Below are 26524 nucleotides of genomic sequence, written 5' to 3'. Positions count from 1 at the left end.
TGAGTCCAGCAAGAATTTCCAGAGCAAAACACAGTAATCAAACTAATAATATCCAAATACAGTAGCATCCCCCCTGGAAAGTAACCTCAACAAGGGCCGCCCATTAAACAACGACAAGACCACTGCATAGAAAAGGAAAATATGCAAAAGAACCATTCCTTAGAGGAATGTTGGTATGACATGGCATAGCAGTGGGAGTCATGGCTCATCCCGTGGGCTCATAGACAGATAGGAGTGGTGTCATGTATCCCTTCACAACGACTGTTAATGCATCCGAGCTCCGGTAGCATGGGGCAGCACAAGAGATACATCAAGGGCACATAGGCAGGTCAGATAAGGTCATCGGCAGGCCGGGGTGTGAGCTGGGGGTCTCTGGTACTAGATGTGGAGGAGGCCTCAAAGTTACAAATTTCAGGGCCAGAGTCATCAGGAGAATTAGGTCTCAGGGCAGCAAAGGAGTTGGCTTGGTGTAGTGGCACTGTCTCAACTTCATGTTCCTGCTCCTCTGCTGCTTGGGTTCAGTCCGGTCGTCTCTGCATCAGTGGCGTCTGTGTTTAGGTGTCACCCATGTCCCCACTGCGCCCTGTGCTTCATCCTCAGGGCTGTGGAAAACATGGGAGGTTTCACCATCTTTAATCTTGAGTTTTGCCGGGAAGAGAAGTGTATCCAGGAATTGAAGTTCATGGAGGCATTGCTTGACCCTCAGGTAAGAGCCTCGTTTATGTTGGGCCTCTAAAGTGATATCCTGGTAGGCCAAAATGGTGGCGTTTTCCAAATGCCAGGGCCTTTTTATGCAAAACAGTTGGAGAAGTAGGTCCCAGTCTCTGAAATTTAGAAATTGGGCAATGAAAGGGCGTGTTCGTGCTCCTGCCCTAGGTGGACGTCCTGGTATGCAATGTGCCCTTTCAACTGAGAACAGGGTAGATATTTATCTTTCAACACAGTGCCCATGAGCCATTTCTCAAGAAGGTGTTCAACGCTAGGAAGTTCTGATCTCTCAGGGATTCTGATAAATTGGATGTTGTTGCACAATGAGCGCCCCTCGGCATCCTCCACCCTATGGTGTAAAGAGGGCAATGGTATGAATCTTGATTCCATGTCATTAACTCTTTCAGCGAGTTTGCGGTGGTCTGCTCGAAGGAGGCTCACGTCAAGAGATACTGAGTCAATTTTTGCTTCTAGTAAGGTTTTAATGTCAAGTATGGCACGGAAGAGCTTCCCAGACTTCAGAGTATTTATTAAGAGTGGACTCAAGATGGCGAAAATTGTCCATGGTTAAGGACGAAACAAGCTGGGTGGGATCACCCATCGCTTTTGCATCCGGCCTAGTCTTTGCAAGCCGCGTTTTCCCCTTGAGGGTGCAAATGGAGGGGATGATAATGTCCAAGTCACTTGGGCTCCAGCGCAGGTGGGTCAGAATCACAAACCCCAGTCTTTATCGCGATGAGAAGTACATGCTAATGTGGGGGTGGCACTTTGGACATAGTACATGAAATGCCTAGGGCAATATGCATCTGAGGAGGCGCACGATCCTGCGGATAGTAAAACAGGATCTGACAGTGTATGGTTGCTGTAGCTTGGGTATCACCTGGTATGACCAATGCACAAGCTAAGAGGGAGGACCTTGGGCTGTTAGGTTGGGGTGGGCATTAGTCTGAAGTGAACAGGCCTGTAGAGCATTCCCCCAACCCAAGTATGTAGACAAAAGCATCACAGGTAATGTACTTAGTACTGGTTATTGCACATGTGGCTCTCCTCCAGCCCTGTGTTAGCCCACATATGTCCAGTGATATCACGATATGGCAAGCATGTTGACATGCCGTGTTCTCCCTGGGCAAGTCCCCTGCGTAGGTTCGTGCTGTATTGTCTAGAATTATGCTGCCATTGTGATCCCTCTAGAATGATGGAAGCTCCCTGGGGAACCCTCACACGGCAGCCGATCAGCAGCTGCCATCCCGCCATGCTCTCCAAGGTCTCAGGGCACAGAGAGAGGGGCCCCCAGCAGATCAAGTAAAGAAAGTAGCTGCACTCAATGAATAAGTAGCCAGGTAAAGTCAATATTACCTTGTTGGCGTCACATCTTCAAGTCTGAGTGAGGTATCGTAGGTCAGTGCCAGGGGGGTGGCGGTTGTTGCTGGCCTGACGGCAGCGTCCTCCTCAGCAGTCCAGTGCTAGGGAGGGACGGCGATTGGGGCAGACCTAGCAGCCCTGTATAGCTGGGCCAATGGATGGAAGGTGTGCGGGTAGAAGAACGGTGCAGAGGCCCCGCCACACCTATCCGCTCAGCCGGATCTCAGTGGTTTGGGGCTCTTTCGATGACGCAGTGTCACAACCCCGCCGGTCACGCCAGCAACCCATTACAGAGGGGGCCCACCCACTCCTGCGGCATACTCTGGCTCTGCTGTGCTCAGTCGATCAGCCATGTCCCAAGGATTCAGGGCCCTTCCAACGGCGCAGGCAGGTCCCCAGCCGGCTGCCCCAGTGGCGACGATAGTTGGTGGGGTCCTTGCCCACGACACATCCCGGCTCCGCCGTGCTTACCTGCTTAGTCAGGTGCAAGTTAGTCAGGGCTGCTTTGATGGCATAGACAGGGCCACGCCGGCCACACCAGACAGCAGAGGGGGTTCTCTTTCTTGACGCCTTTTGGCTCCGCTGGGCTCACCTGCTCAACCGGGTGCTGTTGCTTCGGAGCTTCTCTGATGGCACAGGCCGCGCCACACCCTTCAGCGGCCGACGATAGATAGGGTGGTGCCCCCTGCCTCCACCACGGACTGGTGCCTCTCTGGAGACGTTGGGACTCTTGCGCGCCAATGACAATCACAACAAAGATAATGGGTGGGCCAAGCGCGGAGCTCTTCAGCAAGCGTCAGTTGCGGTTGCCATCTTAGCCACACCTCCCCCAAGAATAACTGTTAAGCACTAGAGTTTCATTTGAAGCAGTGCCTTTGGGATGATAACTTCTAAATTGGAACCTACCATTTCAGGCTTTTTTTGTGAATAAAATAAGGCGGATCATTGAAAACATGAGTCAGTTAGACATCTGGTTTATTGGAAGAAGTTGATATGATAGTACTGCGTGCAAATGTTGTAGGTCACATAAAAATCTTGTTTTTTATATGACAATTAAGTACAAGAATACTACGGGTTTGTGTAGTGTCTTGCGTGATTTGGAAAGGAACCCCTTTGACTCCCTGCGGACTCTGTATCAGTGTGATGTAATCGCTAGCATAGAATGTATTGAAAGTTTGATTTAGAAAGTTGGAGTTCACAGGTATATACTGAGGAATAAAGACATCTGATTTACAGCTCTGTGAAGTCATTGGCGGGTACCCAGCCAGGGGAGGACGCTAGAACAGGCGATGAGATAAAGGATAAGTAACCCAAGGAAGAAAGTGCTCTTCTGGAGAGTTTGCCATGGTCAAAGCCAATTGCTTGTGTGTGACACATGTACCTTCGGCGAAGTGCTGAGTTGACGGTTGGCCTATGTGGAGTCAAAGCACAACTCCAGCCAGTGTTGAGCGTGTGAATGGAAAAAAGCTTTACTAAAAAGTCTGCGCGTCGTTGGTCAAGAAGCTGAGACCGAAATCATACAAAAAGGTACTGCACTGCCACGTAAAATAAAGTTAAACAGTATACAGAGGGTTAATACTGAAGGCAAATTCAACCAGGTTTACAAAGCACGGCTAAAGATAATTATCATTTACCAAATAATGCTGCGAACAGAAGCGCCTCAGGTAGTTTTTTTTCTCGAGGTGGCAGCCTTCTTCAGCCCAAAAAGTGCAGCCATTCACCATTGCAAGTGGGATAATACTGTGAGTTAGTCCAACTCTCCTGGCCCATCTGTAAAAACAACACCCAAAAGATTAAAATAACCTATTACATGTCATTACAATGGATGCTTTAGTCTGCAGGGGAGCAGAAAGACTGTTGAGGTTATAGGGGTGAAGATGGGGCCTGATGCTAGGCTGCGAAATAACCACTCCATTATTGTATTATAAATATATATTGCTGCCATACAGTGGGCTTTCTGCCCCCTCCTGGGGGAGGGGTAGTAGAAAAACTGTTTGCCCATTTTTATGGGAGTGGGTGCTATTTTTATGGGATGGATACATGGCCATGCCCATGCTGGGCAGCTTCCACTCCTACAATTCTAAGAAAGCAAAAAAAGTAATCCCTGGTGTCTAGTAAACTTCCTGCCCCGGGGTGTACTGGTGGGGGTAATTTCTCCCACCTGCACCTCTGGGTTGGGGGAACCATAAAGCCTGTTTTTCCCTTTTTTTTTTTTTTGTGAATTTTTTTTATTATTTATTTATTATTTTGGGGGGGTGGGGGGCATGGCCATGCCTATGCTGTGTAGCCCTTACCAACTAAAAATACATAAAGTAATCCTTGCTGTCTAGTGGGCTTTCTGCTCTCCCAGGGCGGTGGGGGAAGGGGGGACACAAAGACTTTCCTCCTTTTTTTTGTGGTTAGGGGCATAACCATGCCCTTGCTGGGCAACCCCCACCCCTATAACCTAAATAAAGTAATCCTGAAATGGATTTTGCACCTCCTATGTGAGAATGGCTTGGAGCCACCCTTTACGCACCACGACTGGTGCAGATGATTGGAGCCGCCCTCCGCACTGAACCGATTAACCTTGGAAAGGTTTAAACTCTTGACCTGCAGATCACAACAAATGTCAAGAGAGGACTTAACACCCTGTGGCCTTCTTGAGCACAAGAACAGTGTCCAGAATCCCTCCCAAAAATGCAACCTGCTAGAGAATGTCAGACATCCATTTTTTCGTCTCCTCAAACCCCGTGCGCACGTGTGGGAGTTATTAACTTCAGAAGCCTGACAGCTTCCTTGTCTGATGTTGACTATTTCAGCAAATGACACACTTAGTACTGGACTAGTTATGCTTGCATCTCGTAGAATTAATTAAGATAATTATTTCTGTTGTATGTGTGATGCTAATTTGCCAGCATCGGCTCTTTCGTACATACCAATGAGTGTTTTAATGCAGACCTCTCCATTATGTAGGTAATGGTTCTGTTAGACATTTTTAGATGTGAATGTACCTCAGTATCAGTGACTCTGGAGCTGTGCATAACGCAGCTGTCTACTCTCATTTGGAGATATATGTATATGGTTAAAGTAATGGTTTAGTTAGGTGTTGAAAAGATAACAGAACTAACGTTTAACCCCTTCACTGCCTGGTCTTTACACCCTCAGGTGGCAGGCCTTTTTTTGGGTATTTGGGTCAGTTCACGCTTAGGCCCTCATAACTTTTTGTCCACATAAGCTACCCATGCCAAATTTGCATCCTTTTTTTATCCAGCATCTTAGGGATTTTAGAGGTACCCAGAGGTTGTGGGCTACCCTGGAAGAGATCAAGAAATTAGCCAAAATACAGAAAACATTTCGTTTTTTAAAAACAAAATGGGGAAAAAGGGCTGCAGAAGAAGGCTTGTGGTTTTTTTTCCCTGGAAAACAAAGGGTTTGCGGTGCTAAAATTACCATTGTCCCAGCTTTCAAGTCACAGCAGACTTGAATCTGAAAATCAACTTTTTCAACACAGTGTTGGCAATTTACTGGGACATACACTGTTTTTACTATTATTATTATTTTTTTTTTTTTTTTTGTGCCTTTAGCCTCCTTCCAGTTAGTGACAGAAATGGGTATGAAACTAATGCTGGATCCGTGTAGCTAAATATTTCTGAAAAGTAGACAAAATTCTGAATTCAGTAAGGGGTCATTTGTGTAAATCCTACAAGGTTTTCGTACAGAAAATAACAGCTGAAATAAAAAAAAAAATTGAAATTGAGGTGAACAAAACAGCAATTTTTCTCGACGTTTTACTCTGTAACTTTTCTCTGCAATTTCAGATTTTTGAAAGCAATATACCGTTACGTCTGCTGGACTCTTCTGGTTGCGGGGATATATAGGGCTTGTAGGTTTCATCAAGAACCCTAGGTGCCCAGAGCCAATGAATGAGCTGCACCTTGCAATGGGTTTTCTGTTTTTTTTTTTTTAAGATCTCTTTTATTGCTTTATAATTGCATGAAAACGCATACAGAACAAAATAAGTTCCCATCTTTTTGTAACCTCCCCTTCCCTCTTCCCTTTCGCACTTCCCATCAATTATACAGAGGTGTTTGTTCGGTTCACAAACGAGTTACTTATTTGGTCTCTTGTACGATTTTCAACAGGAATATCTTGGTCAACTATACATGATCTGACTCTGATAAATTTGCCTCTGCATCAGAGTTAGAAGTGTCAGGTGTTCTAAAATTGTCCAGTATTGTGTTCCAATGCTGAGCATAGTCTCTAGTTCCTAGGCCCCTGAGTGTTTCCTTTAGTAATATTGTCCCTTCAGTTTCCGCCCACTTGATTAATGCATTTCTCCAACGATTTATCTGTGGTCCCTTCGAATCTTTCCAGTGTGATGTTATTTCTCTCCTTGCTAATATCAGAGCCAGGTCTATGAATCGGTTTGTGATTTTATGCTTGCTGGGGCGAGGGAAATCTCCCAAAACCGCCACCATAGCTGATCGGGATAATGTTCTGCCTGTGCAAGTGGAGAGTGCCTCAAATATCCCCGTCCAGTAGTCCCCGATTAGTGGGCAACTCCAGAGCATGTGCAGCAACTCTGCTGCTAATTCTGCACAACGGGGGCAGCTGGCATTTTCTACACCATCTTTGATATCATATAGGGAGTTAAGTAAGCTCTGTGATAAACATATATGTTTATTAATTTAAACCTGGCATTTCTGGAAACTGTATATATGTGTGTGGTTATTCTGGTCCACTGTGTGTCATCTATTGTAACATCTAGTTCCCCCTGCCATTTGGTCTTAAGTTTATTTAAGGGAAGACATATGCTGGTTAGTAAAGATGTATATATCCCTGATATCAACTTCCCTTGGTCTCCTATAGTGCCTTGCAATGGGTTTTCATTGTATACCGGCTATACAGCAATTCATTTACTGAAATATAAAGAGTGAAAAATAGATATCAAGAAAACCTTTGTGTTTCCAAAATGGGCACAAGATAAGGTGTTGAGAAGCAGTGGTTATTTGCACATCTCTGAATTCCGTGGTCCCCATATTAGCATGTGAATTACAGTGCATTTTTCAAATAGATGTCTTTTTTTTACACACTGTCTTACATTTGGAAGGAAAAAATGTAGAGAAAGAGAAGGGGCAATAACACTTGTTCTTCTATTCTGTGTTCCACCCCCAAGTCTCCCGATTAAAAAAATTGTACCTCACTTGTGTGGGTAGGCCTAGTGCCCGCGTCAGTAAACGCAACATGGACACATCGGATTTTTACATTGCAAAAAACACGTCAGATTTCAAAGTGCCTAGCTGTGGGTTTTGGCCTCTAGCTTAGCCAGCGTCTAGGGAAACCTACCAAACCTGTGCATTTTTTTTAAACTAGACACCTAGAGGAATCCAAGATGGGGTGACTTGTGGGGCTCTCACCAGGTTCTGTTACCCAGAATCCTTTGCAAACCTCAAAATTTGGCCCCCAAATTATTTTTTTCCTCACATTTCGGTGACCGATAGTTCTGGAATCTGAGAGGAGCCACAAAGTTCCTTCTACCCAGCGTTCCCCCAAGTCTCCCGATAAAAATGGTACCTTACTTGTGTTGGTAGGCCTAGTGCCTGCGAATTGAAATGCCCCAAAACTTTCTGGACACATAAAAATGATCAAATACAAAACTACCTGTTTTTGCTGGGGGGCGGGGGAGCTTGCACCTGTGTTTTTGGTCCTGGGCTTTGCAGACATATAGGGAAACCTACCAAACCCCAACATTTCTGAAACTAGACACCCGAGGGAGTCCAGGGAGGTGTGACTTGCGTAGATTCCCCAATGTTTTCTTACCCAGAATCCTCAGCAAACCTCAAATTTAGCTAAGAAATCTCATTTTTCCTACATTTCTGTGCAGGATCACTGCACCGGGACAAATTTACCTACCACCCAATGTTACCCTCAGTCTCCCGGTAAAAATGATACCTCACTTGTGAAGATGGGCCAAGTGCCTGTGACAGAGAAGAGCCAAAAACATGTTGAAATTGAGGGGGAACCAAAGCGGGTCTAAAAGGGCAGTTTAAAAAAAAAAAAAAAAGAATAATAAATTTAGGCTGGCAAGTGGGGCAGAATTGTTATCGGTATAGATGAGACTATGCTGGGTGGTAGGAATTTTGTGGATTCCTGGAGATTCCGGAAGGTTACATCACAAAAATGTGGGAAAAATGTGTGATTTCCAGCAAAGTTGGAGGTTTGTAGGGCATTGTGAGTAAGAAAATGGTGCGGGTGTATGTGAAGCACACCACCCTGAACTCGCCCAGATGTTTAGTACATGGCAGCATCCCAAAGTCCAAAAAGTGCAGCCCTCACCATTCCAGGTGGGTGGATTTTGAGAGTTATACAAGCCCCCATGGCCCAAATGTAAAACCAAACACAAAATAAGCAAATGTCCTTGTGGCAGAACAACTTTGGCCCCATTTATTTGGGGTGGGAGTATGGCCATACCCTCACCCTCCTTTTCTTTTTTTGAAACAAAAAATCTTCCTTGGTCTCTGGTGGGCTTTCTGCCCCCCCCCCCCCCCCCTTGAAGGCTGATGGGCCTTAAAAAAAAAAATAGGCCGATCTGCCCCCATGGGGAGTGACCCTTGCCCAAGGGGCTGGACCCCCAAACAAAACACACACACACACCAATCCCTGGTGCCTAAGTGGTTTCTGCCCCCTCCCCCCCGGGGGGGCATTGGCCCAATAGAAATAGGCCGATCTGCCCCCAAAGCGGGGCAGAAATGGCCTAAAATAAATCCCTCCCCCAACCCCCCAAAGATAGAGACCCTTACCTAAGGGGTAGATCCCCTTCCGTGAAATAGGCACAAAAAATATCCCTGGTGCCTAGTGGTTTCTTCAGTGGTTGGCAGATCAGCCAAATTAAAATAGGCCGTTCTGCCCCCAAGGGAGTCAGAAATGACCTAAAAACAATTCCCCCCCCCCCCCACCCAGGGGAGTGGCCCTTGCCTAAGGAGTCGCTCCTCTTGTGTGTAATTGACATGAAAAAAAAAAATCCCTAGTGTCTAGCAGTGCCTAAAAAAAACAGTCCGATCTGCTCCCAAGGGGGGCAGAAATGGCCTAAAAACAATTTGAAGCCCAGTGGAGCCACCCTTGCCTAAGGGGTTTCTCCTCACATGTAAATAATAATAAATAATAAAATAATAAATAACAAAAAATGACCCCTGGTATCTAGCGGTTTCTGCCCCCTCACCCACCCCAGGGGCAGATCGGCCTAATAATAGGCATCGCGATCGGACAGCAGAAATGCAGAGAGAGACATCAAAGGAAAGGAATGGCCTTTCCTTTCCTTTGATGCCTCTCTCGCCCCCTCCAGGTGATCAGAGGACAAATGCTAAAGCTTCCCACGCGGAAGGGGCGGCCTCTGATGAGATCAGCGCCCAATCGTGTGCTGACATCATCAGAGGCCGGGGGGTGGAAGGGGAAGTGATTTTTCCCTTCCATCCCTGCCCATGGGAGGGGGGATGTGAGGCCCCCGGGGGAGCGCTAGCGCTTCCCCGGGGAACTGGTACTTGGCCAAGGTGGTTACGTCCCTGGCGCCTGAGCACCTCAGCAGCGGACATAAACACCTCGTCCAAGGCACCCCAGGGGTTAAGAAACAAAAAACATCAAATCTAGCCAGTTAAAGTTTAGTGAACTAACTATAACATTTGCTTATGTGATCACATATCACATCACTCATGACAAGTTAGTCATTACAAATGCATCAATGATGACCTCATCAAATGATTGTGATTCTGTGCCAGAGGCTTTGAAACTACAACTATGTCCAGTTTTCTAACACTAGTCAAGTTACAATAGACATAACTTTTTGCAACATGGAGGGCACAGCATATGTCAACTCACTTAGTTTGGTGTATATAACTCTCTTTTCTGTGGTGTTCATAGACCCACCCCCCTCAGTCTAACTTTGGCAACCCTCTGCTGTGCACCGCCTTTGCAAGCAATCTGCCACTGGTGCCAGACCCCTGCTGCACATGGCCTTTGGCACGGCGCTTGGGTGGGTTGGACGTAAGACCTGGCTCTAGTCAACAGTGGGCTCATGGTGGCTTGGTCTTGCAGACAACCTAATGGCTTTTCTCTCCTTCTTTTTTGTATTTTTTTTTTTTATAATATATATATATATATATATATTTTTTTTTTATTTGGGGTGGTTCGTGGCTTTGCGACATCCGAATCTCCCACACATGCCCCCACAATGGGGCCAGGGTGTTCCACCATTCCCCCTCATGTGACTTAAATTTTGTTTTCCCCCAGGGATTGGGAAGTTGCAGCATTTTCTTCAATGTTGCCGCCAGCCAATCCGATCATTCAGTACTGCGGTACAGTGTGGAAATGAATGACTGGAGGAAAACGCTCCCTTGACCAACCAGAATGACCTATGTTTGGTATAGTGGGAGTCCCTCCCAAGGGACCAACCGGCCAGATAGACCTAATGTTTTATAAGGGTTAGCTCCTTCATGCCTGCCCAGTGCCCCTTTGTAAATCCTTGTTTCTTGAAAACAGCTGAATGGATTTGCACCAAATCAGAAAAATCACACCTTCTGTGTAAAGTTGTAATTTATTGCCAGAATTGACCTGTAATTCTGTTTAGCCATTATTTATGTATTGGAGAGCAAAGTTTTCCTATGGGAATTAACATGGGGAAAACGCACTTCTTGGCACCTGCTTGACAAACTTTCCATTAAGTGGCCGAAGTGGGAAACATGTTTTTTGGAAAGTTTTGTGCAGATTTGTCAAATGGTGACAAAGTTATCAGCAAAAAAATGCCTTGCCCATGGAAACTGTCCTAATTATATTGGCAACTACCAATGGGTAATAGTTACAAATGGTGGAATCATGCGTTCATGGATTGCTTGTCATAGGTTAAACAAGTCAGATTTGTTGAATGTGCATTAAATGTATGTACAAAACTGGACATTCGGTTGGCTCCCACAGCCAGAGCTTATTTGTAAAATAAGTAGTACTGGTGCCCAGAGTTTTTACTCAGAAGCTCAGGGTTGGCGCTGCTCTTGGTTTTTGACCAAGACTATCTAGACTTGATTCCATATCATGCTTCCTTCACCCACCAGCATACACTCCCTGCCCCTTTATCTCACACCTGCAGGTTCTATTTCATCTTTGCTTTCTCCATTTCTCACTGTTTTTCTGTCATTTTATTCCTCATTCTTTCCCCTTTATTTGCCTTTTTCTCTCTTGTTCTGCGTCAAACTCTAGTGAATAAAAATAAACCCCAGTCCCCAAAAATGAGTTTGGTGAGCTCACCTGCGACCATAGCACAAAATTAACACTGCCCACCTCAAGGTAAAGAGGAAAATATTGAAACTTCATGATGTGGTAGACTGTATGAAAGTGCCTAATAAGCAATGACAACGGAATTACGGTGAAACAGCACTACACCAATTGCTGCTTTTCTTTACTGCTGATGCCTTCCTCTCTTGGTATCGGTATAATTGGAATACCTGCTGAAATTGATCCTTCGATTAAGATAGAGAGTTGCACAACTTGCAGAACAAATGCCACTCTGTGGCCGCCCTCTTGCGACACGGGAATGTGAAAGCTGTGAGGTGGTATTTTGCCTGTCAACCTATTTCTGTATGGGACATTTCTAGCGCTTGAGGTAGTCTGCAGACTGTTTAATGATACAACTATACACTTTTTGAAATGTCAGATACTGTGGACAGACAGTTAAGGACACATATGGCAAGCTGATTGAGGCTGCGGTGCTGGTGAAAAGTATGGTGATTTTTGTAATATGGTATGGGGGACGATTTTTATGCACATTAAAACAGTATCCTCAAATGCTAGATTCAAACTGATGCAGTTCAAGGTTTACAGCAGACATGTCAGTTTTGTTTCTTAAGCTTCAAGGTCATTATTTACAGGAATAACAACCCACCGGCAGATTGTACAGGAAGGCAACTGACACTGCCCAGTAAGATCATGCCTTGAACTCTGCATGGTCAAACATTCTAAAAACAATAACTGCACAGCTTACAGCATATGTAATAATTAGACATGCAATGTAGTGGCATCTCCCCCTTCCACAAAACAGAAAATGCAAACATAAACACAAAAATACACAAAGCAAACCACTCTTTTCTAGATACAACATGTATCTAAAGAAGTGACCTACTAGAAAAAATGGAAAACTCATAAAGCAACTTGACAGTACCTCACATGCACTTTGCTAACCTTAGAACTAAATCTGTACATTTCCACCTTCTGAACAACCATTTGACTGTCTCCACCATTTATACAACTGCCATAGATACAATCACTATTCATACAACTTTTCACCATTCTCTCAAAGTTCCACTAAACCCTGCAGTGTATTCTCACAGCTTTCCTACTTACCTTATCCACTCTGACTACACTTTTGAATTTAGAATCACTCAAGCTGTAATTTCTACCTGCCGAAGCACTTCCTTATCTATTCTGGGCATGTTTCTGAACCCTTCTTGTTTCCTTCTCAACACTTAAAACAGTGTGACACCAGTGGTAGAACGTGGGGTGTCTTAATCTCCCACAGTTTATACAAAACTATCCACTGTAATACAATTCTGTAAAAAGCAACCCTGTAATGTTCTATGCAAAATGTGCTGAAAACATTTTGTATGTCTTTAGAACTCAACTGAACACCATTATCAGATGCAGTTTCATCTGGGGAACCTTCAACCACAGATAGATATTTAAAAAACACATAGACTGTTGGATTCAGCAACAAGCCTTGATCTTATCCACTTGCTGTATTAATCTACCACTACCACTGCAAACCTTTAAATAAATTGCAAACTAATGAAAAGTCCAATGAAATCTACTACCAGTCAGTACTGTGGAATATTAGGAAGCACTGCTTCCTGTATTGGTGCACCAGAAGTTTAAGTTGCCTATCACTGGTCACACTAACTACACAAGTTTTCTTTCTGTCCTCTGTTGCCAAAATAGACTGTCACTGGAACTTTGACGAATTTCTGCACTTGATTAGAGGTTGACCCTAATGTTCCTCCTGTCCTTCATCCACAATTATATGCGCAAATTTAACCGGTTCTGTGCCGAGGACTTAACCATTACGTCCTCGGCACACAGCTCAGAGGGAGCGCTCTCGCTCCCTCTGTGTGCTTCCCCCCCACCCCCCAAAGGCAGGGATGGAAGCCCTTCCCCTTCCACCCCCGACCCCACCCCCCGTGACATCAGCGCACGAGCTGTTTGTCACAGAGCCTCTCCCATCGCGCTGGAAGCTCAGCTTCCAGCACGATCAGAAGAGAAATGCTTTGCATTTCTCTTCCGATCATGTGGGGGAGGCCGAGAGACCCTTCAAAGGGAAGGAAATGTATTTCCTTCCCTTTGAAGTCTCTCTCTGCGTTTTGGCAGCCGGATTGAAAGCAATCTGGCTGTCAAAACGCCCACTAGACACCAGGGATGTCTTTTACAAAATGAAATTGGCAGAAGGGAGCGACCCCTTGGACAAGGGTCGCTCCCAGGGGGGGCATTTTTTTTTAAGGCCTTTTCAGCCCCCCCTGGGGGCAGATTGGCCTATTATTATGAGGCCAATCTGCCCCCAAGGGGGGCAGAAACCACTAGGCACCAGGGATCTTTTTTTTGCGCTGTCACGCAGGGGGAGCGACCTTGTATGCAAGGGTTGCTCCCCAGCTGGGGGTGGGGGCGCAAAGCGGCCTATTGTTATTAGGCCGATCTGCCCCCAGGGGGGGGCAGAAACCTCTAGGCGCCAGGGCAAATTTATGTATTTTTTTTTTTGTTTGTCGACCCCTTAGGCAAGGGTCGCTTCCCTCGTGGGGCAAATTGTATTTAGGCCATTTTTGCACGCTTTGGGGGCAGATTGGCAGATTTTAGGTCAATCTGCCCCCAAGGGGGGCAGAAACCACTAGGCACCAGGGATCTTTTTTTTTGCGCCGTCACGCAAGGGGAGCGACCTTGTAGGCAAGGGTCGCTCCCCGGGGGGGGGGGGAATTTATTTTAGGCCATTTCTCCGCCCCCCTGGGTCCGGCTGAGCTAGAGGCCAAAATCCACAGGTAGGCACTTTGCAAAAAACACCTCTGTTTTCTGTGATAAAATGTGATGTGTCCACGTTGTGTTTTGGGCCCTTTCCTTTCGTGGGCGCTAGGCCTACCCGCACTACTGAGGTACCATTTTTATTGGGAGACTTGGGGGAACGCTGGGTGGAAGGAAATTTGTGGCTCCTCTCAGATTCCAGAACTTTCTGTCACCAAAATGTGAGGAAAATGTGTGTTTTTTTTTTTTTTGGGCCAAATTTTGGGGTTTGCAAAGGATTCTGGGTAACAGAACCTGGTCAGAGCCCCACAAGCCACCCCATCTTGGATTCCCCTAGGTCTCTAGTTTTCAAAAATGCACAGGTTTGGTAGGTTTCCCTAGGTGCTGGCTGAGCTAGAGGCCAAAAACTACAGGTAGGCACTTGGCAAAAAACAACTCTGTTTTCTTTCAAAAAATGTGATGTGTCCACGTTGTGTTTTGGGGCATTTGCTGTCGCGGGCACTAGGCCTACCCCCACAAGTGTCATTTTTATCGGGAGACTTGGGGGAACATAGAATAGCAAAACAAGTGTTATTGCCCCTTGTCTTTCTCTACATTTGTTCCTTCCAAATGTAAGAGAGTGTGTAAAAAAGACGTCTATTTGAGAAATGCCCTGTAATTCACATGCTAGTATGGGCACCCCGGAATTCAGAGATGTTCAAATAACCACTGCTCCTCAACACCTTATCTTGTGCCCATTTTGGAAATACAAAGGTTTTCTTGATACCTATTTTTTACTCTTTATATTTCAGAAAATTAATTGCTGTATACCCGGTATAGAATGAAAACCCACTTCAGGGTGCAGCTCATTTATTGGCTCTGGGTACCTAGAGTTCTTGATGAACCTACAAGCCCTATATATTCCCGCAACCAGAAGAGTCCAGCAGACGTAACGGTATATTGCTTTAAAAAATCTGACATTGCAGGAAAAAGTTACAGAGAAAAACGTAGAGAAAAATTGCAGATTTTTTCACCTCAATTTCAATATATCTTTTTTTTCAGTTGTTATTTTCTGTAGGAAACCCTTGTAGGATCTACACAAATTACCCCTGGCTGAATTCAGAATTTTTATCTACTTTTCAGAAATGTTGCGGTTTCTGGGATCCAGCATTGGTTTCATGCCCATTTCTGTCACTGATTGGAAGGAGGCTGAAAGCACAAAAAATCTTAAAAATGGGGTATGTCCCAGTAAAATGCCAAAATTGTGTTGAAAATTTGGGTTTTCTGATTCAAGTCTGCCTGTTCCTGAAAGCTGGTGATTTTAGCACCGCAAACCCTTTGTTGATGCCATTTTCAGAGCAAAAAACCACAAGCCTTCTTCTGCAGCCCCTTTTTTCCATTTGTTTGAAAAAAACGAAATTTTCACTGTATTTTGGCTAATTTCTTGGCCTCCTTTTGGGGAACCCACAAAGTCTGGGTACCTCTAGAATCCCTAGGATGTTGGAAAAAAAGGACGCAAATTTGGCGTGGGTAGCTTATGTGAACAAAAAGTTATGAGGGCCTAAGCGTGAACTGCCCCAAATAGCCAAAAAAAGGCTCGGCATAGGAGGGGGAAGAGGCCTGGCAGCGAAGGGGTTAAAGGCAGTAGAAATGTATTATGTAAAATATTGTCATTATCTGCTGTTAATTCCTCCTTCATTTCTGTGTACGGGTATACATTCTGAGGTACTATCTCTCACCCAGCCAGCTTTATACAATAAAGTGCTTTACAAGTTGTACAAATACATTTCTTCAACTGCTGCAAATCATTCATTTAGTTATTCCTTCTCAATTCCCACATCAGTCTCTTAAGTCATTCTTCTTCCTCCATCTCACACCCTAAATTCCCTTTATCCTTGACTGTCAATCATAAGTAGTCAGCTCAAACATTTCTCTCACATGGAATTAACTCAACGTCCACTCAACATGCACACATTTCAGTGCCAATCACTCTTTTCTTGGTATAGTGTTGTACATAACTTCTCCTTTAGAATAAAGGCAAGAGGTTTATGACCTGTTCTAAACATGAGCCCCCTTCTCCAAACAAAAGTCCTAATTATTTCTACAATCCAAAAAGAGACGAGAGCTCTTTTGTGATGAATCAAATAAATTCTGTCTATCATAATGTCCCTGATGCAAGTCCTTTAGTGTTCTCTTCTTTACTTATCATAAGAATTAGAAACCAAACATAAGCCCCCCACCTCTTAGCATCTACATAAACCGTTATACAGTACATATTTTGTGTTTAAATAGCTTCAGTACCTTACAAACATAGTTTCTCTCTACACCCATAGAAAAAAACACTTTGCTCAGTTGCCAAAAATATTTTTTTTTTATTCGTCTGTTATTTCTAACACTGTAGAATAGCTTGTGTTTTTCACACCAAAAATAATGGAACTCACAGCACAAATCAAAACGATGTATGTAACAAAGTGCACACCATAATTGGAGATGTTGCCATATATACACTTTTGTTAAGGAATTGCTGTATTTGAAACCACTCCTGTATTTATGATCAAGAACATGCAAGTTACACCATAGCAGGCAACACCGATTGAGTGCGCTGATGCATATTTATCACCCTTCTGTCACTGGGAGACTAAAAAAAAACCTTGTACATTTTTCACCTTAATGTGATGAAGAGATCAAGAGAGCATTGCATCCTAGGAATGGAGCAGTGCCTGTAGAAATTCGCTATCGGCCAGCTCTTCAGGTTGCCTATCATGGTTTCTTTCATGGGTTAGGTGTACCTCTTGACCAGTTGCTCAATCTTCAACATTTTGCAGCCAGTCCATGAATATGGATGCATCCCCACACTCATCCCTTTAATGCCAGTCCTACACCTATAATACTAGTGCCAGCAACGTTGTCTTCTTCATCTTGCATTTATTTCAGAAAGTGGTAATGCCCAGGATGCAGGGCGTACGATAACCTTCTATATGGAGAATAGCCGTAATTACAAAAGTGTCAGCATCCTGATTACAGAACCATTTAGGATTAGAGCATTCCCACCACGAGTGATAATGTCGCAGGGCGCTTTCTATATTTCAAGTATGTATTGCTTATGGTTTGGGCTAATTTATTCAACATCACTGGAATCGCATGTCTATATGAAATCGGATATTTTAAATTTGACATTATTGGAAGCCTTTAAGACATGTTTAAAGGTCATAGACCAATTCTTGTCAGTTATATCTGTGCTGTAGCCACTCTTCCCTTAAAAACTGTTTTGGCTGTAAATTTATAAAGCAATTTGAAATCGAATTTGCATAAATCATCAAACAATAAGAGTTGAAATATTTTGGATGGGGAGTAGCCATCTACAACAGCCATGATTAGCCCAAAATGAAGCTCAACCCATGGATCTGAAATCCTATGGCTGAAATATTCAACTCTTTCATTCTAAAATCACTAATCTTTTTTGTTTTGTTTTGTTTTTTGAATAAAAGCAGTTCTGAAGAATTTTCAATACCTCTTCTAATATGTCATCATTTTCTTCAGACTCTTTCTAAAACTGAGGAGTTTGTACTGGGATGTGACAAACACAAGCTATTCCTTTGAACATCTGACCTAGTCCTCTGAGAAACACAAGCTGCCAAAGCCAACCCAAAAGTGAACCCACAAAACTGAAAAGAGCCCAGAGGAAATGCTTACGTAGTATAGCGGCGCTGGGAATTTAGTTCTACCTGATGGTAATCTGACACCAAATCAAGTTATTAGAATTTCATCTTTCTGAAGTAGTGGACAACTATGTCGGAGGCTGGCCTGGTTTGTAGTGGGTACCTAAGGTACTCACTCACACCTTATGCCAGGTCCAGGCATCCCTTATTAGTGAAATGTAGGTAGTGTCTAGCAGCTTAGGTTGTCCAGGAGTAGCTGTAGCAGATCAGCCAAGGCTGAACTAGGAGACAGGCAAAGCTCTTGCAATACCACTATAGTCACGCACTACTTATACACAATAAAAGACAATAGTCAGTATTACCAAAAATAAAGGTACTTTAATTTAGTGACACAAGGCCAACAATATGTTAGAGGCAATCCTCCTACTGAAGGTAAGTATTATACACAACATATACACTAGTAACCAAAATCAGGTAAGTAAACAGTCCTAGAATAGTGCAAACAGTGAAAAACACAATGGATTGCAATAGGCCTATGGGCAACACAAACCATATACTAAAATAGTGGAATGCAAAAGTCTGATTCTCCCTAGGCAAGTGTAGTGTGTAGAGGGGCGCTGGGAGTGTAAGAAAACACCAAAGGTAAGTAAAGGACCCCACCCCAGAGCCCTGGAAAACAGGAGTAAAGTACAGCAAGTGTCCTCAGAACACACTAGAAGTCGTGGTGCAGGACTGTGCAAGAACCAAGCAAGACTGCAAGCAACCAACAATGGATTCCTGGACCTGAAGACTTGTGGAGAGAGGAGACCAAGTCCAGAAGCCGATGAAGAGTTCAGGAAGAACAAGAGCCCCTGCCAACCTGGATAAAGGTGCATAAGTGGATTTGCGATTGGAAGAAAAGTACAGAAATGCACCAAAGAAGATCGCTGTGGGTTCCTGCTTGGTGCAGGAGATGTCCCACATCGAGTCGTTGGATGCAAGCTGTTTGCGTCGCTAGATTCCGCCAACAAGCCTTGGTTCATGCAAGAACGCGTTTTGTGTCAAAGAGGAGCTTCCTGGACCCACAAGGGACCTAGCAGTCTCAAGTAGGACTGAGGAGACAGAAGGGGCTCTCAGCACTTCAGAGAACCCTCAGAAGACCTGGCAGCACCCACGGGAGCCCCAGGACACGGGGACAAAGGATTTGCAAAGTGAGGTCGTTGCAGCACTATACAAAGGGAACCCAGGCTGCTAGAGCACAAATCTGGGAGCTGAGTGTCGCAGGATAGAGTGCTGGGGCCCTGGGCTCTGCTGTGCACGAAGAACTTTTGGAAGAAGTGCACAGAAGCCCAAGGAGCTGCAGAAGACGTGATGCGCAGGGGTACTGTCTGGCACGGGAAGGCAACCCATTACCTCCACCAGATTTGGACAGCTGGACCTTTGGACAGTCACGATCACTTCGGTCCACCACCTGTGTTCCAGGGATCACACTCTTCGACAGGAGAGGAGTCCAAGAGTACCGGTCGTCATTGCAGAGAGGTGCCTGCTGAAGCAGGGAAGTGACTCCGTCACTCCACAGGAGATTCCTTTGGTTCTTCTGGTGCAGCATGAAGACAGGCAGTCCTCAAAGCATGCACAGTTTGGAAACTTTTGCAGTTGCTGGCTGTAGCTGAAGTTGCAGGTCACAGTAGCCTTCCTGGATACTTTGTTGCAGTTTCAGCGGTCCCTGGAGCAGTCTGCGGTTGATCTGAGGGTCAGAAGGTGATGCAGAGGAGTCCTGCTGGAGGAAACTGAATCTGAGGATCACCCAGAGGAGAGACCCTAAATTGCCCTGAAAGGGGGATTGACTACCTACCCAGGTGTGCACCTATTAGGAGGGGTCTCTGACGTCACCTGCTGGCACTGGCCACTCAAATGCTCCTAGAGGGTCCCCACACCTTGGAATCCAAGAAGGCTAATGCCAGGGACACTCTGGAGGAGCTCTGGGCACCACCCCTGGGGTGGTGATGGACAGGGGAGTGGTCACTCCCCTTTCCTTTGTCCAGTTTTGCGCCAGAGCAGTGACTGGGGGTCCCTGAACCGTTGTAGACTGGATTATGCAAGGAGGGCACCGTTTGTGCCCTTCAAAGCATTTCCAGAGGCTGTGGGAGGATACCCCTCCCATGCCTGTAACACCTATTTCCAATGGGTGAGGGTGTAACACCCCTCTCCTAAAGGATTTGTAAAATTGTTTGTCAGTGCCAAATGATTTTTGGATGCATCCACTTTGGAGATTTAGACCACCATGGTGAACTTTCTAACAGGAGGGCTGGTCAGGTTGTTCCTAAGCCAAAAAAACAGTCCCAGAGCTGTGTGGAATTAATTTACTGAGAATAGCTCAATACTGCTTGGACATATGTTTGAACAGGTTGGGCATGGAAATGCTGTAGTTTCCTTGTGTCTCGATAAGGAGCCTGCATAGGTTGCAAAGGTCCAATTGGTTCCATTGATTCGCAATTTAGTTTGAGGCAGGCACTAGGTGGATGGAAGAACTCTATTAAAAACTGGTTGCATTTCCTATGTTTATGCTTTATCGTGCCATTCCACGTAGGAAAATGACTAGGGGAATACGATTGATATGGGGTCAGTAGGGATTGGAACAACATGAAGTGTTAAATCTTTTGTTTAGCTCGACAGGTGGAAAGTGGGCTGTTATACTAAACTGAAAAAGGAGGGTGCGCTACTTGACCATACACTTATCTATTATAATGCTGTTGTTTAGACCTTTTACTAATATTGGACTGTATTTCATTAATTCAGTGTTTTCTGTATAAAACACATACAGCCACATGTGGCAATTTCTACAAAATAATCAGTAATTTCAACATTTTTTATATCACTAATTGTGGTTGTGAAAATATACAGCCATAAAAAATCTTAACTATATTTAGAATTAGACCTGTGCTTTCTTTCAATCATCACTTTGTTTCAAAAGCATAAGAGAAATAAACAATTATTTCTTACAGGATATGATTACAATAATGGCTTTGCACAGTAGCTGAAAATTCAGTTGTCCATGTACTAATTATTCTTAGTGATTTGAGGATCAGAAAAAATGTCGAGCCCTCTTTTTCCTATGGTCCACTTGTTTAGAATTAACCGCTCCTCCTTAAGGTGAGCTGTACACCCTCTTACTGTCTCTTTATTTTCCATTGTAGCCACTAAAAAGTCTCCCCTGCCCCCCCACCCCTCCCCCTGCATATGCAGACCGAGCGAATTACTGTTGTATATATTCTCAAGGTCTACATCAACACATTTCCACCTGACGTGTTGAAGTATCAGCAATTGTTTTTGATAGGTCCTCATTAATCAATATTATCCTTTCTGTAATTGAGAACCATAATAATTACCACTTAAAGGATCTGAACCTTACTTTTTAATAAATCTACTACTTTTGTGAAAAAGTCATATCCTGCTGTAATAGGCTTTAAATTGTCACTTGATAAACTGGTTGATATGAATAAAACCTATATCGAAATATTAACCCCTCATGGAGATCAATGAGTTTAACACTTGTGGTTTGTTGCTTACATGTGCTCGCCTCTTCATTAGTTGATTAATTCGCTCTTGTACAGATTAGAGACAGTCTAGAATGGGAAATTATCATCCTGTAGCTTATACTAACAATTTTGGTCCCCAGTCATTGGTGAAAGGTTCCTCTTTTGAATTGCAGAGGGTAGAATGTGACATATGCATTTTATCTAGTTCTCATAAATGAACCTAAGTTAAATTATTCATATGAGGAATAGAGTGGAATAGCCATCATTACAGGCTCACTTTATAGGAGACCAAAGTTGGCAGGCCAATTTCATGTGTGTGTGTGTGTGTGTGTGTGTGTGTGTGTGCACTGACTTCGTGCTTCAGCACATCTTCAATAGTATCCTGTTGCCTCATCAATTAAAAGAATCCAGGTAGCAGCGTTTTGTATTCTAGCATTTGTATTCCAGCAAGGAAGATTCCTATGGCATGTTGCCAAGATTATACGCATCTATGGGCTCAAGCATGTTTTTTTAAAAGGGTCTCCAGTCATTATCAATAAATCAAATATCCCTTTTCCCAGATCGTGTCAAAGGGTATGCAACTTGTATATTAAGATAGACTTCTTAACTCAGTTGCCAGCTATGATTTAAGATGTATACTTTTAACAGATGCGTATGTGTTTTTGAAAAGTTGTCTCCAAACTTGGTAAATTTATTATCCATATGTTATTCACAGCATGTTGCTGAAACCTTGAAACATATCTGCTTTCTAATGCACTCTTTGAATAGTTAATAGTCTTAGGCCATTTTTCTGCTATTGATTTTCCATGTATTATGATATTTCTGCACTTCTTGTTCTAGCCCTTTTTTTTATAGTGGTTAGCCAAACCATCATGATTCAGTGACCAGCACTTCATTACACAGTGTGATTTTGCAGGTCTCTGAATATATTTTTGGTGTTTAGCTATTCTCCTGGTTCTCTTCAATTACGTATTTTTAGCGGGCTCCTGACGTAAAGGAGGTGGGTATTGACTTTTTTATTAGCATTGACATACTGTTTAAGTCGGAGAATGTCCCACAGTAATATGCTTTACTAATTCGATTTTGGAGCTATTAAGATTTGTTTTCAATGACAGTGTTTGTTGAACCCCCCCCCCCCCAAGCTCAGATTGCATTCTCTCCTGCCTTGCTATTGTTTTTCAGATATTTTTTAAATTTTCGCCGCTAGTGTTGTGGCCCAGTACTCATAAATCAGTGTTAAGGTGGTGATAAGTATATACTCAGACAGTCTGCATCTTTTGTTCAGGCCCCTTAGAACTGTATGTAAACAATAGATCTCACAGGCTTATCTACATAATAGTAAACACGCTCTCACTGTACATGTTTATTTAGACAGTTTAGAATATTGATCCTTTCAGACCTGTCTCAGAGTTTTTCCAGAAGTGACCTACTATAGTTCCTTTCATATTCTTGCGTCTTATTCTGGACTTGTGTTGAAAAATGCACATTTTCACTTCGTGGTTCATCTTGCCCACATATATGGACACATGGGGATATATGATTGCATATATCATGTTCTATATGGTACAAAAAAATACAACTATGACAGGAAGTTGAAATGTCACCTCACCTGTGGCACTTGTTGTGACATCCATTAGTGTGACAAAAGGAAACATGACTTAACACCTATTGTTGTAGCCTGACTGCCGGAGTGTAAATCCTCCAGAGCAAAGTGTTACAATGACCCTTTTAAAAGGTAGAAACTCCCCTTTTAAATATTAGTAGTAATTATTAGTAAGTCATCCCTATGTAAGCCTTGTAGCCCACAAATAATGAGCATGGAATTTAGTAGTGGGACATGTAGAAAATTTATGTTACCGTGTCCCTGCATCTACAGGTCCCTAAAGGCTATAATCTCTGTTGAAGGCCTAGCTGTCCTTTTTTGAAAACCAGAATGCAGGTTAAAATACTAATCCTAAAGGTACCAGCTCGAAAAAAAAAAAAAAAAAAACCCCCCACAGTTTTTAATAGTTGTTGAATCCAATTCAATGGTGAACTCCGGTTTTAATAAATATTAAGGAAAAGTAACTTTAAAAAAAAGTTACACTTCACCAGCCTCAGTGGTTAAAAGGCAAATTAGCATTAGCCTCTGCCGACTCCCAGCCTGTGCTTAGCCCAAGAAGAGGTGTGAAATTCCTCCTAGGAGCATACCAGTTGACCTGATGGACAGAGATGGCTCTGCTAAGTTCAACAGAATATGCTGTGTGAGGGCTGTGCCCCTCCTGTTGACACCAAAATGTCAAATCCTGCATGACAGGGTCTACCACTACCATTGACGCTTTGCATTTTGGAGCTACTTGTACTTCAGTCTTCGAAAATTAATCTTTTGGGTTCCATTTTGCTTATAAATTTTTTGTCTTTTTGTAAATTAGACTGGAATTTTTAATGCGTTGTGTTTTTGTAACTGTTTTGGTACTTACACAAGCTTTACACATTTTCACTAGGTTAAGCCGGTCTGCTCTGTGTCACAGCTGCCAGGGTCGGGCTCTTGTTTAAATTACTGAAACCTTTGACTGGACCTAAGAAGATAGTGAGTATTGCTTGTGGTGTACACCCAGCCACCCTGCCTAATAAACCACTTTTCACATCATTTTTTTATAATTCTTCCTTAACTTGTGGGTCTCATTGAAAAATGTTGTGATGCATATTGGTTTAACCTTATTGGGTCTAGGTTTTAAATATATATTTTTAATGTTGGTGGGTAACCTTTCTTCAGCTTTCTCAACAAGGAATATGCTTTGATAATTATCTTAGCTGAAACTATTCCTCTGAATCTTAAAAAAAAAATTGATAGGTTGCCCTTTAAGGGACAAGAATCAAAGTTGTCACACCAAAGGGGTCTTTTGTTGGCTGTGTCTTTAGTATATAATAATGATGGCAGTAGGAATTCCTCCATATGCATTATGGTTAGATCAAGGAAGTTAATTGTGATTCAGTTGTGATTCATTTATAACTGAATATCAGAAATGTGTCCTTGTAACAAAAGTATTTCAAATTTTTCTTTGTTGTTTCAAATAGTAAAGATAACATCAATATGTCTGACCCACGAGGTGATTGTTTCTCTTAAAGTGATTGTTGCCTTAAATCCGTTTATGTGCATATTGGGCCATAAATAAGTGGCGATCTTTGGATCAATAAAACAGCCCATGACTATCCCCTTGCGCTACATATAAAAGTCATTGTCAAATATAAAATTATTTTTGTAAGATTTTAGCCAATGTGATTATGCATTTGGTTGGAACATTGTGTGGTCTTTCACGCTGTTTCCATTACTTTCAAGGACTCAATAATTGTGTAATATTTTGACAAATAGTGTGACTAGAATATGTTGTGCTTGATCTAATTGACATCCTTCTATCTTCTTAATCATATCCGCACTGTCTTTAAGACAGGCTGCAATTGTCTCAGTGAGTGGTTTCAAAAAGTCAACATATTTAGCTAATGGTTCCAGGATGGAGATTGTACCTCAAACAATCAGCCTTCCAGGTGGGCTCCTGGCACCTTTGTGAATTTCTGGTGAGGTGTACAGTATCGAAATCCTTGGACTTTTATTGTTCGATAAGTCATACGTTCTTTGACTGAATTGATTCACTTTTCTTCCTGAGGGGAGAGCTATTCATAATATTTCTTGAATATCTCTTGTGGGATTTGTTGTAATTTTTTAATGATCACATTTTTTAATGATGCTGATGACTTTTAGGGCATTCAAAGGAACTGGACTGAAATTCTTAACATCAAGGCTCACCCATTACATTGCAAGCAGTACCCTCAGCTTTTCCTCTTTAAATCTGCTTAAAACTGTTAGATTCAGACTTTGATCTACAGGAGCAAATCCTTCAAAGTGTTAGGAACTAAGATCTGGAACCATCTCCCCACCCAACTAAGATTTTTGGATTCCACCTTTAGGAAACGGTTATAAACTTGGATTTTTGGTATCCCTGAATCACTTTGCTACTCTCTGTTTATCTAAGCCTCTAATCATGCCTGCTTCAAGGACTTCAGACTTGGTGCTGTAGGGCCAGGATACTCCTTTTGGAGTGACAAATTGCACTTTATAAATGCTCAATTACAATTAACCTGTGGTAACATTTATAGTTCAATGGGGAATATCCTTTTAACATTCAGTGGTCCTTCAAGGATGTAAACCCATCTTCTTAATTCATTATTACCTCCATACCAAGCACTTACTTCTTGGCATGACCAAGGGTGACCTATGGAGCCTTCAATAGAAAGTGCCCATTGACATCAGTAGAGAGTTGATGATTCAGTTTAATTTTTTTGTGTAGGATTTTTCTTGTGCCTTGAACAGTAAGCAATATTTACCAACCAGCCTATGATTTCTGCGCTCTGGATGTGGGGTCCCAGAACTGGAGCTGTGTCATATGTTTTGTTAAATCTGGGTTAATGAAGGATTCAGTGAAGGTCTTACTGGTGTACATACTGAAGTTACCAGGAGAACCGGCCTGAAACATGCTTGTTAGGCTTAATGTTGCGCCATCAGAAAAAAAACAAAAAAGGCAGTAGTAGATTTGTCCATCAAGCTCTGCCGCTCACAAATTTGTGTACTGATTTGTCCAGGAATACATCTACAGCTCTGGAGATTGGCCTTTAGCAGAGTGCAGTGTTAAAATGAGCAGAATATGAGACTATGGCTTTGCATATGTAAAGTGTGTGAGGAGACCTCCTTCGACAGGCAATTGTACAATTGTAAATTAATTCTTAATGTCACTTATTGGAAAGGTAACTGATGATAGATTACAAAGAGCCTTGATAATAGTGATTGATCTTTTCAGAATGTTTGGCCGGCAGTAGGACACACAGGTAATAACAAATGAATTAGTTTATTTCTTTAGTGAGCTCTTCTCATGACAGTTAACCCGGAGTCTATTAAGAGGCTATATGTGCAATCGAGGTACAATAAGGAGAACACATGATTCCTGGAAAACTACAGACCCTAGACCCACCATATTTTAGCTTATAGTGTGTAGTTTATAATTTCTAAATTATTTCTGAAAGATTCTAGCTGTTGAGATCTGCAAATGCTGTACTTTGAAGATATAGGAAATGTACCAAAGTATTTCATTTAGTTTTTGTTTTGAAATTAATACTGAATGGTGCATTTGTCACTTTATAGCAGCATTCTTTCTTTTTGATTTATATGTTGTTTAAATCATACTATTATTTCCAGTTCCTCGTCCTACCAACATTCTAATTAACTTTCTTCACATTTAGCCCTGA

The 26524-nt window shown here is 43.0% G+C and overlaps 1 protein-coding gene across 1 annotated transcript in view; it reads left to right on the top strand.

Moving 5' to 3' along the window:
* Positions 1 to 26524, top strand: part of GPD2 (glycerol-3-phosphate dehydrogenase 2) — a 1016859-nt gene that overhangs the window by 5927 nt on the left and 984408 nt on the right. The gene's annotated exons all lie outside the window — the stretch shown is intronic.

This window comes from Pleurodeles waltl, chromosome 3_1, assembly GCF_031143425.1.
Source record: "Pleurodeles waltl isolate 20211129_DDA chromosome 3_1, aPleWal1.hap1.20221129, whole genome shotgun sequence".
Lineage (NCBI taxonomy): Eukaryota > Metazoa > Chordata > Amphibia > Caudata > Salamandridae > Pleurodeles > Pleurodeles waltl.
The sequence above is the reverse complement of the archived record's forward strand: the minus strand, read 5'-3'. Positions and strand labels throughout refer to the sequence as shown.